This window comes from Triticum urartu, chromosome 7 (assembly GCF_003073215.2).
Source record: "Triticum urartu cultivar G1812 chromosome 7, Tu2.1, whole genome shotgun sequence".
In the NCBI taxonomy this organism is placed as follows: Eukaryota; Viridiplantae; Streptophyta; class Magnoliopsida; order Poales; family Poaceae; genus Triticum; species Triticum urartu.
The window spans coordinates 383,794,662-383,818,342 of record NC_053028.1 but is presented as its reverse complement, the minus strand read 5'-3'; the positions used below and the strand labels follow the sequence as shown (position 1 = coordinate 383,818,342).

Sequence of the window (23,681 nt, the reverse complement as noted above, 5' to 3'; positions counted from 1 at the left end):
GATCTAGCTTTCCCCCATCTTTTCCCCTTTTCCATCCACAAATTAGTCCAATTTTTCCCCTCCACCACGAACCCTAGAAGTTCACCCCGTGCCAAAAATCGCCCAGGCACCGGATGTCCGGCAGTCTCTGGACGTCCGACAACCTCCGGCCGTCCGACCACCACTGGACGTCCGACATTTCCTAACGAAACTGAATTTTGTTCAGTCCGACCGGCCCATTTCTTCTTCCACACACGCAACCCCCGATTCCACTACCACATCCGTATACGCACTCGCATACCACCGCTTGCCGCAACCACCATCGCTCACCTGCTACCAACTCCGAAAAGTTTCACTACTAGGGAAAAGCCTAGCAGTAGCGCTGGTTTTTAGCCTATCAGTAGCGTGGGTAACTGCGCTACTCCTACGGCGCTATAGCTAAAGTTAGCAGTAGCGTGTGTTGACACGAGCTACTGCTATATCTACTCGTAATTACTAGTAGCGCGTCTCACAGCCTGCACTACTACTATTATTACGTATTCTATTTTTTATTTTTTGCCATTATTCATACACCTTTATACAAGTTTTCATACAATAGCAATTTAGAGATTTTTTTACATCATAATGAGTTATTAAACCACTAGGTGAAAGAACTGCAGATTAATTTCAAGTGGGTGGATCCTAAGTGATCAAGTTATGGATTATCGTGATAATCCATGACTTGATCACTTAGGATCCATCCACTTGAAACTAATCCGCGGTTCTTTCACCCAATGACATAATAACTCATAATCATCGTCGTCATCATCATCAACATCATCATATTAATACAAAAACTCTTACATCATATCATCACCAAGAACACTAGCTAATAATCATCATAGTCATTACCACTATTTAATCATCATAGTCATAGTGTAGCTATCTAATCACCACTAACACTAGCTAATAATAATCATCATAGTCATTACCACCAACACTAGCTATTAAATCATCATAGTCATAGTGTAGCACATCATCATCTTCAAACTCATTCTAGCTAGCTAATCACTCCTGCTGCTGTCTCTCAGGTAAAATAGCATAGAACATGTGTAGCAATCCTGATTCATCATATTGGAGCATGCACATGAACCAGTCTCCTAATTGTGGGTTGTGCTTCTGATTGCAGCCCCCTCGTATTTCTCTGCGATCCTTCACAATTTTGCTCCAGTCATTCACTATTAATACTTGATTGGTTTTAGAAATCCTGAATGCACTCATGTGCAATGTAGGATGTCTTGACTGTAAGGTAACCATTGCCATGTAACCTTTAGGCTCGATCCAATGAGGCACAACTATCATCGGGAGTCCCTGTTGAAGAACATCGTAGTAACAGACTTAGCAATGAAGTTATCTTAAAAAAATATTGTATGTAAAAGATGCACAGAGGACAAATAGTAAAAGTCTTACAATCTTTCCTAAATAGATGTGACCGTAGTTCAATACGAACAATATTGGTCGCATGTTTTGAGTACTAAGATTTTCAAGTCCAGGAAAATAATTTGTCTTCATAGCATAAAGATCCTCAAGCCATGAAACATAATTAGTTATCTCCTCGCAGTTTAGTTCAGCCTCAGGACAGTAGTAGGTCATGTCTACTAAGCGACAGACATGTTTGTTTGATTAGAAATAAGCTGTCAATAGAAATTAGTTGTCAACTATTTTTGAATAAACAATATCCAAGACATAAATATGGTTGAGAAACTTACATAATGGTAGAACTAGAGGCGTCTGCACATCGACCCAGATGTCGATATTGCCTTCAATATTATCTTTCAGACGAATATCAAAGGTCATAAGGATATTAGGCTCAAATGCATAATCCTTGCATAGTGCTCTCCAAGTTTTGCATTCAAAATACGTGTTGGTGTCTGCATTGTATAATTTTGCATCGAAAGTATAACCTTGCATGGTCTTCAAGTGAACTCTCTTTACCTCCATAGTTTTCATAGGACTGAAACCAATCTTATCCAAGACAAAAATTCTTGTATGGCAGGGGATACGCTAGTAGAATAGTAAAAAAATTAAAATTATAAGTTCAAGCAAAAGGAGCAGAAATCATGCTTAATTATGAAAAAATACTTGTCGTTGTGACCTACTGTATCCACTTCGAAGTTCTCGTCCAGCTTGATGCTGAAGCGCCTATCATCAACTAGGAAATGCCTGTCGCGCAAGCCGCGCTCGTCTTTGCAGTATTCGCACATACCGGAATCCTTTTCGTCTTCAGACATTTCCTATGTTCATAGTTGAAACATTAATTGAAAATCGATAGAAGGCAACTACTAGGAAACTCAACACACAAATCCGGGGCACTCGATATTTCCTACATATTATAGCACAAGCCATGCTTAAATTCACGAAAAAATCTAGCATGACCTTTGCTAAAATAGGACATATCGAGTGCCTGAAATTTGCTGGAATGCAAATGATTCAACACTCCGAAAAAACATAGGCCACTCAGATTTTCCCAGCGATACAAAGATGTTCATACACATACAATGATGCTTAAACTTGTAATTCCATCCGAATCAATTATCATAAGCATTCGCACATGATCTCACCGACTAAATACCCTAGTTCTACTCTATTCAACACACCGAGGAGTGGATAAAGAGGAGGTGTACTTTTAGCTCACCGACTCGGGTGTAGAGGAAGTAGAGGTAGTTCGGATGACGATCACTCCAAGGAGACATGACTGTACAAAGCCTGCATATTCCACCAAGTAAAATTTTAGATAATCAAATCTCATATAGCATTCTTTCATCACAAAGTGATAAACTAGTTCTATTAACTACTTACTGAGTAAAGTAGTTCTATTAAGCACTTACTATAAATAAACTAGTTCTATTAAGCACTTACTATAAATAAACTAGTTATATTAAACACCAACATTCTACCTAAGACTCACATGATCTCTTTGTTTCTTTTTATTTCTTTCTCTTTTCCTTTATTCACTTGGGATCATAGCAAAAATAATCAAGCCCTTGACTCAACACTAATCTTTATTATATAGCTCACGGACTCAATTACATAGAAGGATAATAAAGCAAAACTCACAACTAGATCATATTAAGAACTTTTATTCTACTATATCAAGATATTACCAAAATGATCGAACTAAGAAAAATGGTAAAGATAAAGGTGATGGTGATACGATACCGGGGCACTCCCCCAAGCTTGGCAGTCGCCAAGTGGAGTGACCATACCAGATACTCAATTCTTCTTTGTTGGAAGAGACGGTGGTGATGTTGTTGATGGCATAGGCTTGTCGTCCTTCTTCCAAGGCATAGGCTCACCATCATAGAAGGATGACCGAGTCTCCGGGATCCTCAAATCTGCAGCCAAACTCATCCTTTTGAATCTATATTCATACTCACAGTTTTGGTTTTGCAGGTCATAGATTTGAGCTTGGAGGTGCTCAATTTTCTCATGAAGCTTGAAGATGGTTTCCCTGATGTTGTCGGCATCCAGCTTGTGTTTGTTGGTGAACTCTGCGATCATCATGTAGTTGGAGTTGAGTCCACGCTCCACCATCCCCTGACACTTGAAAACTTGTTGCTCCATTGCTTCGAGCCTCGTCTCCACGCTTCCGGTCCCCTTCGGTCCCTCAGCATCACGGATGTGTAGCAACCCATCACATATCTCAATGGTTTGAGGGTGTCGCTGCACCTCCGCTTGGTAAGGGTTGATGACCTTCTCGAAGAACTTGTCCTTGGGTGCACTTGGAGACATCATGATAATCTAGATCTGTCAGGAAAACAACTCGAAACAAAGACAAGAGATTTTTGCGTGATATGGGAGTCAAAACTCCCGGGAGGTTATATAATGAATTTTTACCGACCAAAATACATGTACTGTAAGAAAACGGAGTCCGGAGAGCACACGAGGTGCCCACGAGGTAGGGGGGCGCGGCCAGGGGGGTAGGGCGCGCCCTCCACCCTCGTGGGGCCCTCGTCCGGACTGCTGCTTATTTTTCTATTTTTCTAAATATTCCAAAACGGAGGAAATATTACCTTAAAAACTGTTTTGGAGTCGGTTTACTTACCGTACCACATACCTATTCCTTTTCGGAGTCTGAAACGTTCCGGAAAATGTCCTTTATGTACTCCTCCGGCGTTATGGTTTCAATAACATTGGTTTCAACATTTATGGGATTACCTGAGATATAATGTTTGATTGTTTGACCATTTACCACCTTCGGATTTGTGCCTTTGAAGTTGTTGATTTTTATGGCACCGGAACATTAGACCTCCTCAATAACGTAGGGACCTTCCCATTTAGAGAGAAGTTTTCCTGCAAAAAATCTTAAACGAGAGTTGTATAGCAATACATAATCACCTACATTAAACTCACGCTTTTGTATTCTTTTAACATGCCACCTTTTAACCTTTTCTTTAAACAACTTGGCATTTTCGTAGTCTTGGGTTCTCCATTCATCAAGTGAATTAACATCAAATAACCTCTTCTCACCACCAAGTTTAAAATCATAATTTAATTCTTTAATAGCCCAATAAGCCTTGTGTTCTATTTCGAGAGGTAAGTGACATGCTTTTCCATAGACCATTTTATACAGAGACATACCCATAGGATTTTTATATGCAGTTCTATAGGCCCATAATGCATCATCAAGTTTCTTGGACCAATTCTTTCTGGACCTATTAATAGTCTTTTGCAAAATTAATTTGAGTTCTCTATTACCCAATTCTACTTGACCACTAGACTGAGGGTGATAAGGGGACGCAATTCTATGATTAACATCATATTTAGCAAGTATTTTACGGAAAGCACCATGAATAAAATGTGAACCACCATTAGTCATTAAATATCTAGGGACTCCAAACCTTGGAAAGATAACTTCTTTAAGCATTTTAATAGAAGTGTTATGATCAGCACTACTAGTTGGAATAGCTTCTACCCACTTACTAACGTAATCAATAGCAACTAAAATATGTGTATAACCATTTTATATTGTCAACAGATTGATAATCACATCATGATTGGTCTTTTTAGAGAAAGACCAATTGGCTTGTCTTATAATTCCGTAATGATAAACAGATTTGATCTTTACCGACTCAATTAAGGTATTAGTGTTTGTTCTGTTAGACAAAAAAGATCGCATTTTTAGCACTTCGTTCAAATCAGAGTTGTACCCGTACGGAATTATCCTCTTTCTCAGTATGATCTCTATCATCATCTCTATTCCCTTTATCAATTTTCCTATCCTACCTAGGTCTATGAATTTCTCTATCAATTCCATTACCTTATCCTTACCCATGAGGTTCCTACATTTGATCCTAAATTGAGCTAGGAGTTGTTTCCGGGCATACTCAAAAAAAGGGTTATTATACACCCCAACCCCATCCCTTGGAAAAAAGAAGGTAGCACCGAAGAAAGGAAAGAGCGATATGGTGGTTTTTGTTGTTCCCGCAAAGCGAAGATCATTCGCTTGGCGAATGAAGTGGATCAACCTCTTTTTGGCTCGGGCCAAACACTTTTTATCGCTGGTAGAGCTTTCTAAAAAAAAGCGATGCGAGAGCGTATTCTCTTATCTAAGCTTCCTCCCTTCGCTCCCCCCATCGTAGATGGTTCAGCCACACCCCGGTGCCACGAAATGATTGAGAACTAGGACGGGGTCGAAATGCATTTTATTCTTAGTATTAAAAAAGTATTGCATGACCGAATAATTCAAGAAGGGGCGCACAGCGGGGAGGGTCCTTTTTAGTAGATGACTCGTCGGGCCGTCAGAGCGGGACTTCTTTGGTAAAAATAACTGGATTCTATTCCTTTTTAGTAAGGAGGCGGCATTTCCCATAAGGAAAGGTATGTCATTTACAACCCCGGCGTATTGAGGCCGCTTGAAGGCCCCGCTCACCCGAAGTGATTTATCCAAATTCTTCTTTCTCGATGGTGATCGGTCATGGTATCCATAACGTTGCATCTTTTTCGGCCAAATCCGGAATTCGTTTTGCTTCTCCCGGTCGATCGACTCGACTCTTTTCCCTGCCCCCTGGCCTCTCACTTCGTTTCGTTCTTCCTCTGTACCCTCGCTTGAATGAAGACACCCGATCGGCCCGACTTTCCCAAATGTCGGCCACCAGCCCTTTTCCTGTAGTACGGGTCTTGATTTCTTGTCTTGTTTTCGTTTTTAGTCGTGGTGATCGCCCGGGAAGAAAGAAATGAATGAATGTCCTTTTGGGAAAATGTAGAATAATACACCTACCGAGACGAAAGCCAAGGGCGAGTTTCGTAGGTGGACGTATCGAACTAAAATAAGATCTAAGATTGACATCTTGATACAATGATTTACCATAATAATAAATAGAGTCAATGGTGACAGAGCCGTGGATACCAAGGTAAGTCCGAAAAGAAGCATATCCGAATAAAGGTACCAAGGTAACCCTTATAGTCAAAGCATTTTTAGCTATTAAGGACTTACTGAAAAAGGCTAAAAAAAACAGGAATCAGTTGGAGGAAACTAAGGACCAGGTTCACATTATCAGTGAGCGCGGATAAGAACGTTTCCTGGAATTCCACATCCCATATTGACTCTACCATCCCTAACTTTGGCCACTAAGTCCAATCTGACCTATCTCAAATACGATCTTTTAGGATCGATTGGTTAGGCATCCCTCTTCTTTGTTTGCATAAGGCCACTAGCCATCTAGTGTTCTCTATCCTTCATCTTTCGATTAGCGAGATGATCTTAAAAACTACAGGCCTGAAATTTGCCTTTCTTAAGACCCGTTGAACATATTTTCAAAATGATCCATCATTGGGTATAAGTAGAATCTTCATAGCCCAAAAAAAACACAGTCAAAGTCAAACGTTTGTCGGTGGCACAGGGTTGTGTTTGAAGAAATGGAGTTTCGTTGTTCGTCACATGAAACTCTGCACTTAGGGATCATCCTCACAAATATGCTCTTCGAGCTTTGAAACTGTCTTCTTTGTGGACTCGGCTGTAGGCTATATATCCATGGCTTGTTGAGATCCCCTTCCTCCTTCCTTTCTCACTGGAAAAAGCAGTAGTTGTCAATCGACGACCAGTTATCAATCAATCTGATGAAGGTAACAATATCCTCCTTGAAATCCATATAATCATTCCCTGGAAAATCCACCAGATTCTCCCTCCTCTTATGGCTCAAAGGCTCAACCTGGCTAGTAAGTCGGCATAGGAGAGGAGCACTCATTCATCTTGTGGTGGGCTGGCTTACTACTCCCCGATATTAGCTCTCAGCAGTTAAGCAATTCCGAAATCAGTTTGTTGCCCTGCAAAGTCTTTGACCTTGGGTATATGAGTAGGAGACTTAGGACAGTAGCGTCGATAGGCAGTAGGGCAAGCTGCCGGATTGACAGACAGTTATTAGGACAGTGGGTAAGCTACTTAGGCTAGGGAATAGGTACACATAGGTCAGATACGCGGGCAAGTCTCAATAACCAAAGTAGGAGTTGATGAGTGACTTTCTTCTTCTCTATTCCTTCTTACTGGACTGGACGGATTCCTTTCTGTAAACTGAGTTAATGGAGTCAAGAAAGAAGCTAGTACAGTAGGCATTCTTATTCCGTAAAATAAGTCACTGGTAGGCAAGACTTTCTCTCGAGAGTCAGAGCTTCGAGACGACTTTCGCAGATGTTCAATCTTGCGAGGCGTATGAGCCAGATTTTTAGTACTCTCCCGACCTGTTAGAAGCCACCCTAATAAGCAGAGATTGCCGGGAAAACGTTGCTCAACAAGACAGTAACCAACTCGAAAAAGGAGACCCTGGCATAACAAGTGGTGATCTCTGTACTAGAATAGAAGCACTAACACTTCAATATGGGACTGGAGTTTTTGCTCGTAGGGGGACTGTGAAAGCAAGCGTAGGAGATCAAAATGTGAGTCGAGTCCGATGGGTAAAAAGGGGAAGCAGGAAAGGGTTCTGATGTGAATTCTTCTGGTTTGTATATCTATCTCAGCCCTTGCTTGAAAACCTCAAAATTGACTTGCATCTTCCCTTATCACACTACACTTTCTCTTCCTTATTCCATTTCACTGAGCTAAGCAACACTTTTTCACGTATTCACCCGAGATATTATAAAAATTGGTCATATTGATCTGTCGTCTTGTTCTCGATAGGAACTTGCTGCTGTCTTGGTTGGTTTGAGAGCAGGCACTGTCTATATATCCAAAACCGGAGGAGAGTTTGGGTTTGGATCACAGACGATCGGAGATTTTGGATTGAGATGGATGGTTGTGCTTGAAGTTACGAGTCAGGTAATGCTAAGTTGAATCGGCTGATCCGTTTCATCCTATTTCGGCAAAGGAAGTTGGACTTTAGTTAGCTAAAAAAAAGTACCAGCAGCCTGTCTGTGCCCTTTGAGTCTATAGCCGCCAAATCTAAAGATTCCTTAAGTTGTCGTACGGCTTCTTTTTCTTCTTTTGTCAATGATCGGTGACAATGAATGCTACGAATGTTGCTTCCACTAATGTCGTATAAGAATTGTGAGGTGCCCATAGCTTCCCGGAAAGAAGAAGAGTCATTGTCGTTTCCTGACCGATATGAATGCACATATTTACCCTCGCCTCGGGAAATACCACCAGTAGAGTCTGCAGAAGGTGTCGTTCAGGAGAGATGCTGGGCTCTAGATATGCGAGTGAGATACCCGCCCTCGGTCATGACCTGGGTTGAAGAAGGAATCTATGTTCTTGGAAGCAAAGAAAGAACTCCGGTATTCCGACCTTATCTTTTTGCTCAAAGAACGAATCAAACCCCTTGTCGAAGCCCTTTATGATATATAACCCTGGATCGAGTCAGATTTGGGGCGGCTGAACCCACTTAAGCTGAAGCCTTAGTAGATGTCGACGGAAAGGTGAGAAGAGCTGATCGAACCTACCAAGCAACGGTTAGTTGTGCGCGCGGTGTACATACAGGCTGGTTTTGCCATTAGCGATGAATTGGATTTATTAGTAAGGGAATGAATGAAGCGGACCGGAAAGAAGATGGATTTTGGAATAGAAAGAATTCCTCTTCTAGGTTTATCGAGAATGAATAGTATAACATAGGAATTTGATCCAAACAAACTCCGAATTGGGATTTCTTATTGGATCAGGAATCCCATTGCATTTTGCATCCTTTTCCATTTTGCTTCTTTCAGGCAGTTTTGGCTCGCAATAAAGCTAGGGTCCTGATCGAGCAAGACTACGTCCTATCTATCTACCTCTCCAAACACAATATCTTGAGTACCTATGATGGTGACTACATCTGCTGGCATGTGATGTTTGGACATAGAATCGAGTCCTTGTGAATGGGCAAAGCCAGGTGCTCTTATTTTACAACGGTAGGGACGATTACTCCCATTACTGACAAGAAAGACACCAAATTCACCTTTAGGTGCTTCAACTGCGGTATAGGTAGAAGGAGCTGGTACGGAAAAACCTTCTGTTATAAAGTTCGAAATGGTGAATTGAGGTAGAGTAGACCGATGATCCGGTAGTCATTTGGCCGGCTATGGAAAGAAAAAGCTTGCATCTGCTCCCCCTAAACTATAACGGTCCCATCTCTCTCCAAACCTAACGTGGTAGTTTCCCATCATAAGGCTTTCCATCTATAGATTGAGCCATTACCCACCAAGGATCCCATTCGTTCAGAACTCAGTCGACTGCTTCTATAGATAAGGCGGAACGTCCTTAGTTCAGCATTATAGCACATAGTCTCCGACGCTACTACAGCGCTTTCGCTAACTCGAAGCGCCTCGCTATGAGAATGACGCGTCGCTAACGCTCGGCTAAGTCGTCGACCCTCGCGCTGACCATTCGCTTTCTCAAGTAGCGAAAGCGCTTCTCTTTGCCCCTTAACTTCATAAAGTATTTGGAAAGAAAAGAAAGAGATTCTTGGTTTTATTGCTCCCGCTTCCTCATCTGCGCTCGTCAAGCCAACTTTGCTTTTTGGGAGGCGGAAAGAGGGGTTGAAGCGGACATGTCGAAATGACAGCATCGAAGATATCTATATACACAGGAACGCTTATTCCGGACTGCGTTCCGAAAAAGTAGCCTACTTGACGAAAGGGCGGGCACTCTCGGCGCGGAGGTAGGCACTCTCGTCTTTCAACCCCACCGTCACTTTGAATTTAGTGGGGCATTGTTTACTTACAGCCTCTACGAGTTGCAAGTGAATGGGGCCGGTGCGTGGTGAACGGAAGGGTTCATCAAGCCATTTCTCGCCTTAACCCCTAAACTAAATAGGAAGAGGGGTACTTGACTAATAGGGGGCAATTGCATTGCACCTGACTGTGAGGGACCTCTTGATACCTTATGTTCACTTCCTAACTAGTAGCCGGTTTCCTGTCGCGGAAGCCTTTTCCCAGTGCGCGGAGCCCCGATGAGGAAGGTGTTAGTGCTTTCTCATGGGGTCAATAATGCTAATCCCTCTTTTTGTGCCGGGAAGAAGATAAGAAAAGGCGAAGCCTTCTCTTGGTTTCCCAACCTGTTGCTTCTAAAGGCTGCCCTCTCTCGGCTGGATTTTGGTCCAGCCTACTGCGAGGATCCCGTATCCCGTACATCGTCTTTCTCCCTCCTGGGTTCCCGTGGTTCCTATGCCGCCGCATTTCCCGGACCTTTTCTTTTAGTGCTTCGACCCGAAGCGATAGCTTGACGCGTTTTCCATGGATAAGATGGCAGCGCTCCAGCTCACTAAAGAATGGGACGGCAGTGGTCCGCCGGCAAGCTCGTTCTGATCCTGGACGCAGTACATTGGAATCCTGAAGCACCACCACGAACGCTACCGCGCGTGCGCCTGCGGTGCGGTAAGGCACCACCCTATTGTGCCAGCAGCCAACTCCGGCGTGTCAGCTTAGTTATCCTCATCAAGCCACAACCTTGATGTCTAGCTTCCCAACTGGTAGATGGTTCCCTTTCCCCCGGATCAATGAAGAAGGGAGAAGTCAGTTGATTCCTCCGAAGAACCGAAAGCGAAGCGCTATGCCGGGGCGAGGGGACGGGAAAAGAAAGTGCTCCGAAGAAAGATATTGGGGTTCCCAATGCTTCTCCACGCCCAACGAGATGTGCCAACCTCGGGATGCTTTACTCCTAACCCCACGGCGGTTCCGAGACGGAGCTTAACCTGAGTCTCGGTTAAGAACGGCGATGATCTACGTTTCACACGGCGCATGATTCCATGGATAGTTTCATTCGAGATCGTGATGGAGGACATAGCTTACGATCATCGGCTTTGATCATGCCACTAGGCATTTGATTAGGACATTGCATAATGATCCGAACACTTTGTCGCATCTCTTCGATACGGATACAGTAACGATCATAGCGATCTCCTCTGGTACCTACTGGTACGTAAAGATCCGATTGGTCATGAACATCGTAAGGTGCTGCTCTTCGCGAATCCTAGCATACCCCAGGTTGGGATGGGTAGGCCCGGGCCAAGTCAGTGGGGGGACCCTGTCGGGCTCCTTCCCCCCCAAAACAAACTGTACGTGGGAGTTTCCCTTCATACGGCTCGAATCATTCTCAGATGCCCCGAGAGGCATCTTTCCTTATGATCTGGTGGTTCACACGCGCGCAAACGAGCACCGGCCGCAACAGCAAGGAACTATGACCAATAGAGTCAGACACAGAGCGTCATACTTCTTTATCTTGTGATGGTTGAGGAGTTTCTTTCTCAGAGGGTGCGGGACGCTTGCGGAGTCCGTGCCTTCCGTACCACCACAGGTCGTTCTTGGGCAGATCCCGCTCCTAAACATAAGGGAGGGATAGGGGGAAAGGGGCCCTAAAAATCATATAAATAGGGTTGTAGAAAGACCACTTTCATTCGACGTTCCGGGGCGCCCGATTCGATCAACGAATTTGGCGAGCTGATCCGCTTTGATCCAGGAGAAAGCCCAGTCAGCCACCTTTTTGGTGCAGGTCACGTGACCTCAAGCTCAGCCTTCGCTTTTTGAGACTTCCTCTACCCACATCTCTATGTGCCTGCAGCACTTTCAATGGAGAAAGATGGGCTTACCATGTTCCATCAATAGCACCTAACCTATGCCGATTTTGGCGGACCGTGCTCCACCCCGGTGAACTCATGCGGTTCCGACGTGCCCAGAGGCCAGAGGCAAATCCGTTCACGGTCCGTAGGACCAACACCATTTGAAGGTTGATGGCCCGCCCCGCCTAGAATAGGAATCTTTGACTGGGCTTACACACATTCGCTCACTTACGCTGTCCCCCCTCAGCTCACCCTAGCCCCGGGTACGTCGTCTCCAAGGCTTCACACAAAATCTTCACTGACAACATATGCATGCTTTTGTAGGGTCAGGCAGAACCGTTGTTGCCTGATGGGAACTTCCCCCATATTGCTATCAATGTCTTCATGTCGCACGACCTCTTAACATTACACCACTGAATCCCCAATCCTTTGCTTGCTGTGCAGTGACAGTACCAATATCCACTAATCGTTGTTTCCAGATACGGTTGCCGGTTGACATCTCTTCTAATTCGTCGATACGAGAAGCAAATTGTTGTGTGGAGGAATCAATATCTCGACATAAGCCAAGAGGCAGATCTTGTGCCACTCCACCAGGTCGTATGAAACTGGCATGCATCCTGGCTCCCGGCACTCTTTCATAGAATTCCAACAATTTCTCCCGCTCCTCAAAATCCCAAAGGAACGGAGTTGATGCTCCCACATCCATAGCATGAGGAGTTGAAGCAAGTGAATGATTTGAAATTCGAGTTATTTCACAGAATAACACTCTTATATATTGAGCTCGTAATGGTACCTCACAATTCAAAAGTCTCTCTACGGCTAAAAATGAGCATGTTCTTAGGCCATCGTAGAAACATAGATAGGGTCAACGACGGAACGAACAACGAAACTTTACGACAGCTTTTTCGTACACGTTCACTTGCATCACATACACAAGTGCTCTCTGAACCGTGCAATAAGGTCACCCATAACACGGCTCTCCCACTGGAGTTACCTTAGCCCCGGGCCATGCTATTCCATGATATTGGAAAAAGTTGACTAATTATTATCATCGTCTTGAAAGCTGGGCACCTTTTGAATATGAGTGGGGCTCCTAGTCTAGGCGGCGCCTTCGTGGAGCCAAACCGAAGGAAGAGCAAAAGGGCGAGGCCACACCCGGCTTCGAATAGGAGGGGGGCTTAGCTCTGGATCCCGCCTGCTTGCAGAAATGAATGGATCAGAAAGGGGGCTGGGTTCTATTTCCGGGCCGGGCAGGAGGTGAAGGCCAGAAGAAGAAGAGAAGTGCGCCTTCCCGGTAAGGAAGAGGATAAAAAGGTGCTGTCATCTATCTCGACCTGTTTCCCGAGGCGTTGGAAATGAAGACCGGCTCAGAGAATCACTGGCGTGCTTTCTCTCCCCCATCGTTTCGCCAACAAAGAAGTCATCCTTGACTTGACTATTGACCATTCCATCCCTACCGAGCTGCCTCTTCGAAGTATTTACCTCTGCCTTTCTTTTTTGAGAACATACCCTTCAAATCAAAAAGAAAAAAAGAAAGAAAAGTTCCTCGTCTGTGATTTAATCGGCCCTAAGGGAGTTTACTTGACCCATTCTCCAGTCTCCCGCACTGATCAAGTGTGCGACTCCGTATGAGGACCTCCTTCCCTTTTGCTCTGCCCACTCTCCGTTCACACGGTTATCAAATCAGAGGAAGGGCGGGCAGCAGGTACCATGAGCCCTCTGTCCCACACATCTATCAAGAAGCAAGTGTAGTTCACCGGTTCCACCGAATGCTCCTATCTCTCGGCAAAGATCGTGTGAGTGTGCAGTTATGCTTCGGATGCTTCGCCATGGAATAGATCGATTCAGTTCCCCTTCTTTTCCCGTGCACTCTCTTTGTATCTCCGACACACAAGGAAGGACGCGGTGGGAAGAAAGCTGCCCTAGCCTCTGTCCGGTCGATCATTCCGCTGGCATCTTGCATTCACGCCTCCGTTTGACTGCCGCTCAGGAATGTAGTTGTAGATACGTGAGTCTTAGTGGGTCGTTGGCTCCACCTCTTATCTCCTTCTACGACATGCTGTAGTCGTCGCCATATTCAATATGTCACTTAGTCATATCTGCCTCGTAGCGGGTCAGCACCTCCGAAAGAAAGGGAGGGAGGAATTCATTCAGTGACTCCGTGATCGCCCTCTGATCAAAATAAGGTAAAGCTTGAAGATAAGTTTTGTACTCGATTAATTTCTCAGTCCCTCTAGTCGGGTGGGCGCCGACCGACCGGATCCCCCTGAAAACCATACGTGCGGGTCTCCCCGCATGCGGCTCACGCCATTTGAGGTGGCCCAGCCCAGCATTCATTCACAAATCCTGTAGTGAAATTGAGACTGCTCGACCTCGGAAGCTAATTCGCGTGTAGGCAGCGCTGTCTTAATACCGTTGACTGTATCTATTCATTGATACATTGGCTCACTCCCCCCCTCTTTTTTCAAGAATGAATGAGCCGCTTGGACCTTCCATTTCCGTCAAATGACCCGGCTTCCCCTGGCTCTTCCACCATCCGGGCTCCCTTTCCTCCCTATGCTCCCCCGGCGCAGGCCCACCATGCTTCGTGCCTGCGGCGTTTTCGCCAGACGGTCTTTTCCAGTAGTGCCATCCTCCCCGCAGGCTGTCTGTATGGGTGGGTTGTCCCTTGCTGCTACGTTCTGTTAGGCGCTATGAATTACAGGAAATTTAGTGGTTGACTTGGACAGCAGGCGGGTTACACGTTCCACTGTGCCGAGATGTGAGGTGCAGGTGGTGATGATCACCCCGGGGTATGCGCTAGCGCCCTTGACGGGCACTCCAGGACCCGCCTACGCTCGTGAAAACCTAGGTCGGTCCTCCGACCAGATGTGTGGATAACGAGGCCACCTTCACAACCTTCTCCCTTCTATCTTTATCCAAAGTCAGGTAGGGCGGTTCGCTTGAGTTGCTCAACCGTCCCTTTGCCCGGTGCTCATGACGCGCTACGAACCTCCACCGTGCTAGCGGCATAGGAGCCTACTCAGCGTCAGCGGCTTTCGTGCCGCACTGGAGTGATCCAATATGTGGTTCCGCACGTTCCACCACTTCTCCGTTCATTTCCAATACTGATCGTGAACCATGAGCAGCAGGATGTTGAGGTCCGGAATTCGAAGTGAATCTTGATTTGCCTTCCTAGTCGTTGGGAAAGAAATAAGAAAGAAATAAGAAAGAGATTATTCCCCTAGAGCTTGTCGTACCACCAGTACTCAAAATGCATCTCCGCGCGTCTACCTGGCGCTTTTATTAGCCGCCTTGCATGCAAGCGAAGCGCTATTGGCGGCAATTAATAGCTCACTGAGCGATGATTGATGCAGTCAGTCAGTGCCCTCGATTATTCTATTCCTGATAGAAGGATCATGGCGCCCCGGAAGCATTCCATCCAGCAGCAGCATCTCCTTCAACCACGCGAGGACAAAACTGATGTTAGCTACATTCGAGCGTTCACCGCACAGAGGCGATCTCGAACACTACCTATGATAATAAATCCAAAGGAAAGGTCGACAAAATGATTCAATCTGACTTTATCGGTATTCTGGATTGAGTAAAAAAGGGATATATGAAGTTCAAGGCCTTGCCAAAACCGTCATGGCCCTATTATGTATAGGCCATACTAAGCCAATAGCGAATAACAAACTCTTTCCTGCTCCCTCGACCTTAATTAACTCCCCCATCCTGCCAAGCCTCAGCTGCCAGCCCATTGTATCTAAGCACACTGCGGCAAATTAATACAAGTAGCTAAAGATCTCGCATCCGACATCTCCGGCCGAACGGTTAGGCAACACTAGGGCGCCTAGGTCAAAATTCCGCTTACCAAACAAGATGTCGAGAGGCGAACTCTGTAATTCCCCTCCTGCAAAAGTGATAGCGGCTGTAGCATCCGTGTGGAAGAGGGTAAGCTTTCGGCAACACCTTTTTCAGATTGGAAAGGATGAATACTTGTGTTGGGTCCTGCAGACCAGGATAGCCTCAGATCAAAACCTAATAAATGTACCTGGGGTTGATCATATTTTTTGGGCAATAAGTATTCAGGAATTTGAGCGCTTATGTAGCTAAAAACTCTGCCACCTGAATACTTGATTCATTAAGGTCGTCACCCTATACCCGGAAGTCTCTATCGTTTTCTGTCTAAGCTTCACAGGGTTGGGACTCCCTAAATCAAACTGCAATCGTTGTTTATCAACCACTCACGACGACACCGAGATCTTCGACTTAGCTCCCACAGGTCATCCACCCGGGGCGGAAGATAACGAAAGGGAGACAAAGTCCTAACTAAATCAACACACAATAACCTCAACCTTCTACCCATTCCATCCATCATATCAGTCGAGTCGAGGAGATTCGTTCTTATCTATAGATAAGGCAAGAGAGAACTTATGACCTCGCGGATGGAGAGGGATTCGAACCCCCGGTATTCCTATCAATACTTCGGTTTTCAAGACTGACTCTTTCAACCGCTCAGACATCCATCCCTGCGCTCGCCCGCCCTATCTATCTGCGCGCTGGAAGGTAGGGGCAACTCTATGTGATTCGCTACGCTTGCTTGCGCCCCACCCCGTAAGCTGACTCTATTGCCTAGCGGTTAGCGACACTTTTCCGGTAGTACGAATCGCTACGCTTCGCTTCTTTCTATATGATAATATGCACCGTCGGTTGCTGCGCTCCCTGCGGGTAATAGCAAGAGAGTGAAGAACGAACGATCCTCAAAAAAGTCAGCAGTGAATGAGTCCGACTCGAGTTCGTGAGTCAAAGGCGTGGCAAGAGAGCGAGTTCGACTCGCGAACGATCCGCAAGTGAAGGACCGATCCTTTAACGCCAGTACTGTTGCGAGACTGGTACTTGGCGGCTCACGAGCAACATATAGAAAAAGGTTGCCCATCACTCCCTCGCTCCTTTTTGAAGGCCCACCGCTCCCCCTTTCTTTAAGTATCTATCCCGGCTTGCATTTTGGGGCGAGTACTACAGTTCCTCCATAATCACACAGAACGCCCAGCTTCGAAGAGCTGCTCTCTCCCCAGTCCACAGCAAGGTGTGGAATCTGGATCTACTGTGTGTTCTGACTCTATTGGATCAAGTCAGATACTAAGCCTTCTACTACTACTACTTAGGAGATCAAATGCTATATTTCAGAGATTGGACTCTCTTACTGTGTTTTTTCAGGGCTGTTCCCGAGCCAGGTTCCCTGGATCCATTCTTACCTAAATGGATGAATGAAGAAGGGGGCGAGCAGATACGACGGCCACACACACTTCTTTTTAGCCGAATAAAGCCGGATCTACTACACGGCTAGGATCAGAGAAAGATTGAGAAAGCAAGATCAAACCTACTCTACTGTCGATTCAAAAGGTAAACAAGCCCCCGGAAGACTTTATCAATGAATGGATCAAAGAAGTTTATCTATCTAAGTCATCGTATATAAGGGAAGAAGCCCGCCCCTGATCGAAGAATGAAGAAGCTAGCCCGGGTAGACTTTAAGACCAACTTGGTGTAGAGACGACTATGATGGTCGGCCTCCACAGACTGAACGCGGGAGATTCTTTCACCCTGTTTTTAGTAGTGCGAGGAGGATAGAGCTCCCAGCAACGACTGATTGTTCGTACGAGCGAAAGGAGCGAGCATGCTTTACCCTTAGAGTGAAGTTGACATTCACAGGTTTGTGGGAACTCCTTCAGTTCAGGTAGCCATAGTCACTCAGGGCTATAGTGGTAGTAGCAAGATCGAAATTGTGAGATTGGCTCGATCACAAACTATCAAGAAGAAAGATCAAGATTCACTTTTGTCGGGCAAAGAACTCTATTGAGGAAATGACTTCGCTCACTGAAGACCAAGCATCAGCCATTCTAGATGAAAGGACACAAGCCTAAAACTTGAATGCGGATCTATTTATCTAGAATTCCTATCTTCAGAAATAAAGATTTGCCTATCTTCAGAAATGCTGGTATAGTTGACTTGCCTCTGTTCTCGCACCGGTGTCTGCCAGGGTCTGAACCATTAGGTAGAGGACAGCTGAAAGAAAAGGCAGACAGAGATCTTGCGCCAGATCCGTATACATTCAGCACCCTCATTACAGCATTTGCTAAGCATGAAAAGTGGTTGGAGCTATGCTTATGTGCACGAAAATGTAGGAGAAAGGATGCACCCAGAGACGAGGAAGGGCGTAGCAAGCGACGAAATGCTTCGGTGAAAGGTAGAACCAACTCTGCGAGGAAAGCGAAGCAAACAGTTATGATGTGGTTGATAGTGTTTTTAGGGATACCTAAGTCGGCGTTACCCGACATAGTCAACGGGGTACCTTCATTCTTTAACAATTCCGGACATAGGAACAATGAGCTGTCTCCACGGCTTCTCTTCCAAACCAATATCGCAATGGATCTATCTTCAGCTTATTCTCTCAATCAATGAATGCGGGTCATCGGAGAATCAGGGGAAGTGTAGACTATAAGTAGCCAATTTGCAATTCATTTCCTTGGCAATGACGAGTGATGGTATCTCGAAGCCATTCATCTTATCTCTGCAGCAGGAGATTCTTCACCGGACAAAAGATAAGGAAAAGACAAAGAAATCCCATGGGTAGTTTTTGGAAAAACCTATTTTGTAGGAGAGAGAGGCCTACCTATGAAAACTAGTATGTATCTTTTTCTTGGTTTAAGCAGTGCAGGAAATTGTCGGTCCTAAAACAATGTGTCCCCATGATCATTTTACATCACGATATCTTTTCTTCTGGTTATGCGTTTTCCTCTGAACTTTTCTTTTTATTTATTTTAGGAATCGTCCGGGCAGAAACGGGGATAGTGATTGATGGCATAGAGTTTTGATAGAAAACTCGTATCAAAATCATACCAAAAGAAAGTCTCGATTCGAGGAACGGAATACAGGTCCATGATAGAACACAGACCGGTAAGAGAAAGGAAAGTAAGCATAGTCTTCATTGAACCGGAAGAACAATTTGATTTTCCGTCAACAAAGTAACGCTGTGCAAACTCATCTGATCCCTGTTTGGGACTTCTTCTTCATGTCACGAGCCGGAATCGAACCGGCGCTTTCCAGATGCATGGTCAGGATAGATACCTATCAGATCGCGACTTTGATTTCGCAGTTCAAGAGGAGACCTCCCTACATCTGCGGGCTGGCGGTCCTGCCGGCCAGCCGACACAAAATCCAATTCGAGTTTTCAATACGGAGCCTGAAATAGTTTTTTAATTCAATACGGAGCCTGAAATAGTTTCTAAATACAATACGGAGCCTGAAATAGTTTTTCAATTCAATACGGAGCTTATACCAGTCTAGTTCAATTAAAGATCAAATGGCGCAAAATAGTTTGCTTAGAATGGGAAAATTCCAAAAGCGCATATAAAAAAAGACATCAAAAAATGCACATACATTGGTACCCACGGAAAAGGCAAAAGCGGCTGGCCGCTAAAATAAGTTGAAATGAAATAAAAAATACATCTGCATTTGATAATACATCTGCATTTGAGAAAAGTAATCTATATTTGCATTAGCAGCAACGAAATAAGGAATCTGAGAATAAGGGTTTGGATTAGGGGGAGGAGGGGAATTTATTTCTTCTTCCAACTCCATTAAATTAGAACTCACACTTTCTATGCTCATAGCCGGCCCATTGACAGAATTTGGGTATGACGACGCTGGGTCAAATTCTACAAGCATGCCGTGCATTGAATCCGGGAAAAAAGGATCCATCGTGATTCCCCATGTTTTTCAAGCTCTGCTCCCAAACAAAAGAGAAAGGGAGACTTAGTTTTAGATCGGCATTGGTTTTTCCAACGAAAAACAAGAACATTCTTTCACGAACAAAATGCTAGTGGATTTGTAACGCATACGATGGATTTCCCATCGACGAAGGCCACACGTCCCTCACAGCCCTTTTAAAGACCAAACCATTTGCACCAAATTCTTGCAAATCGCCAAAGCCTGACGGCGATATTCGACCGATGATCCCATTCCACCCCTCCATGCACTGCTTCAGAAAGCGCGCTTATATTAGAGGAAAGGTCGGTTAGCCAATACGGATCGATATCGTCCACGATTTTATTAATCTCGACGCGTATCCTGGAAGCAAGGATTACCCCTGCATTCTGTGGATCGTTCGGATCGATAATAATCTCATCAAGGAGCTTGAGCATCCTATCCCTATGCGCTTCATTGGTGAGAGGATTGACTTTTATTTCGTTCTCAAGCCCTTCTAAGCGAAGAATAGCGGAGAGAAATGGTAACGTAATAAGGGAAAGGGAGCTAGCTGCTTCCATATCGCCCCCAAAAAAGAACCAAAAAGTTCCAGAGGCATCTTCCATTCATTTCGATTTAGGTCTTTCTGCACCATATTTAGATCTTCCCTTTCTACGATCCGGAATTCCCAGCAAATCCTTGACTCCTCGAATACGATGGGATTTCACACCTGGCGAATCTTTCACTCTACTCCTCTGACTAAGACTATAGAATGTTCCTGCGAATTATGACCTTCACCTGGAATGTGAGCAAATATATCATGTCATTGCTCAACCGTACTTTTGCTACTTACGTAGAGCTGAATTAGGTTTTTTCGTGTTCTCGTCGAAACACGCAGGCATACTCCTTGCTTCTGGGGACATTGATCCGAAGCTCGAGTACGGTCCGTGCGCCGTTTTTCTTCTCTACCATGACGAATCAATTGATTTTTTGTAGGCATCCCTCTTTCCTATGTCCTTCCCCCCTTTGCCCTTTCAAAAGTGGTTACTCCCTATCCGAAGCACCCCTTTTCCATTCATAGAGAGATCCAGTCATCAAAATCAATAAAAAGGCCATCATGGACCAAGATCCAAACAGATCAATCTTGTTAGGAGGTACTGCCCAAGGAAAAGAAAAGGTGACTTCCAGATCAGGGATAATAAATAAAATAGGAACCGGATAAATCGTATATCGAAACGACTTCTGGCATAACCGGAGGGATCGGAACCACAATTCGTAGGCCGACAATTTTTTGGATAGGTCAAACTATTGGAAGCAAATGGAAAAGGAACACCGAGTGGAATCAAAGAAACTAGCGGACTGATCACTAAATAGATACAAATAGGTGCAAATTCCGACATCACCAAAGCCCACTTCGTTCTCTCGCTCTCCTCGCGGCGCTCCTTGCTCGCGGAGCGGCATACCGAAAAAAAGACGCTCAGATGTGGATTCGAACCACTGAAGGATTTCAAGGGCAATGCCCCTTGCTCTTCCCACTGAAACAAGAAAAAAAGGATTTGCAGTCCAGCAAGAAAACGGATGCGCTAACGCGCAACGGCTTTCGCGCTAGTTGCTCAATCCGTTGCTTGTTTTGCTCTAACCAGCTGAGCTACCAGAACCACTTGCCTAAAGTCTCTTTTCTTCATCTATGAGCATCCTACCTGCAGTGGAGGAGCTTGCTCAAGAACCGAGAGCCGGCCAGGGACTGGACGGCCCTCGTTCGGGAAGGTCTTCTTCGCTATAGACGCCACCAAGAACAAGAAAGGGGCGCTCCGCTCCTAGTCACTAAGCAGCTATTCTGCCCGACGGCGGACTCCATCAATCTGAGGTTCTTTCTCTCACGTAATTTCGCCCGCCCGTTCTACTTCCGTGCCGGAGGAAATGGGATTCGAACCCATGATACAATCTTCTTGTATGTCGATTTAGCAAACCAATGCCTTAAGCCACTCAGCCATACCTCCAAGTTGTTGATCGGAATTGGATGTGCCGGGTTGGTTGCCCGAAGATCCACTGCGTAAGCCGTAGCGCGCGTACTCTTCTTTACTGAGCGAGAAAGACTCTATCCAGATCTATGGATCTCCCCAGCGTCCAAGCGAGACCCCATCCAAACCAAATCCGCCACTCGTTGGGCGAGGCCTTGCTTTCTATGAACACCTCACCACTGAATGAGAAACTTAGCCTCCGACCCGACCAAGAGAGAAGACAGGGTCAAGCCGACGCCGCCCTTCCTCACCTGCCTGAATGGAATGAATATCTCCTTCGTCTAGTCGAGAAGGGAAAAAGCCCGGCGGGGAATAGGACCGTGACTCTTCTAAACCATTACATGACGGAGAAGTCCATTCTCGTCATGATCGATCCACGTCCTACCATAGTGCCCGGAGAACCTGCTTCTAGAAGATTCTATAGTGATCCACTGGAATCGGCCTCGGGTGACGCCTCCCTAGTCGTCGAAAGATTTCATCCCTCGCTCGGTCGTTAAGGTGGGGTGAAAACTGCAATTAATGCTCTATCTCCGTCATAGAATATGGGATACTCACTTTCAATGGCCTCGCATCCCCAGAGCCTCAGATTGGCCTGCCCTTCCAATCGGGGTTATAACGGGTCCGGTATCAGCAACACCAGCCAATCGTGTTGGTACGGTGGGTTCCCCATACCCACTATTCGGAAAAAAAAGCTTGCCATAGCAGCTCAAACCTCCGATCGGGAAATGGGAGTTCTAACCGGTCCTAACCCCAATTCCAAACAAATTGATTGGACCGAGGTTCGTGCAGGGAGAGAATAGAAACTAATAACGATGGAGCAAGAAAACGGATGCGCTAACGCGCAACAGCTTTCGCGCTAGTTGCTCAATCCGTTGCTTGTTTGGTTCGAGGTTGAGCTCACCCGCCGCCCTACGTCAGTAGTCTTCCTAACTTCTATTCCCTTTTTTTTGCTCTAAGGTAAGGTCCTTCAAGAACAGCATTGCGGTCGCAACGGGGCTCTGGGTGAATATTGTCCGCCCGTATGAGCCGGGCTGTGAATATTTATAGGTCGGGGTCTTTACTAAAAAACCACAATACTACACTACAACAATTTGAAGAAATCCGCAAGTGACTCTAATTTGAATTCACTAGTCGTGTTGAGTTTTTTTTTATTTCAATATAAAAAATCTGCCAATCCCGATATTCCCACATTTCATTCTGGTCCAGTGTCCATTCCTGAATGAAAGAAATGAGCTTTGCCCCTTCACTCACTTCTGAATGACTCCTTTAGCACTCTCTTTTTTATATCAAAAAATAGAAACAGTTTACCTTTACCATACCTTCCAAGCAAGAGTGTTTTATTGCAAGATTAAGTTATTACTGAACAAAGAGAAATTCTCATTACAAAGGATGAGAGAAATTCGGAAGCACTTTTTTCTTATTCTAGCAGATGGAATTGAATTGGTCTAATTTAGGACTTTCCAATCGATTTTTATCTTACCTAATTCTATCTACGCCCAGGGGGTAGGTTCATCGCAAGCTCTGGGCAGCTATCTTATTCCAAAGAATCTCGCTCCCTAAAAGGTTGCCGATACCATACCTCTATTGAACCCTACTGGATCCAATTGTTTAAGTGTTTAGTCGAGAGGAACCACATTGACACCATGCTTGTGCTAAGCCACAGCTCCATCAAACTAATCTGGATTTCTTCTTGTTTACGAATAATGGGGCATCTGCCTAACCCTATCAAACCTCTCTGCAACTACTTCTCTCTGTTCTCAGCAGCCCGAAGGATTTTTCGAGTCTCAAAGTCCTATTAGAACTCCCGCGCTTGCTCCTTTGGAGCCAAATGGATCCGAATTTCGGTAAGATAATACAAGAATCGTATTTGGTTGGGTTCTCACTCTGCTGTTCAGTCTGGCGCGGGTGTGATACCGGTGAAGAAGCGAGTAGTTGACAGTCAGGGAAGTAGATTCCT

At 45.2% G+C, this 23,681-nt stretch overlaps 3 pseudogenes; 1 reads left to right on the top strand and 2 right to left on the bottom strand.

Moving 5' to 3' along the window:
• The first annotated feature begins 13,696 nt into the window (after window positions 1-13,696).
• Window positions 13,697-14,158, top strand: LOC125523743 (annotated as a pseudogene).
• Window positions 14,159-20,288: 6,130 nt separating this feature from the next.
• On the bottom strand, window positions 20,289-20,703 carry LOC125521385 (annotated as a pseudogene).
• LOC125521386 lies at window positions 20,607-22,045 on the bottom strand (annotated as a pseudogene).
• Window positions 22,046-23,681: the final 1,636 nt, after the last annotated feature.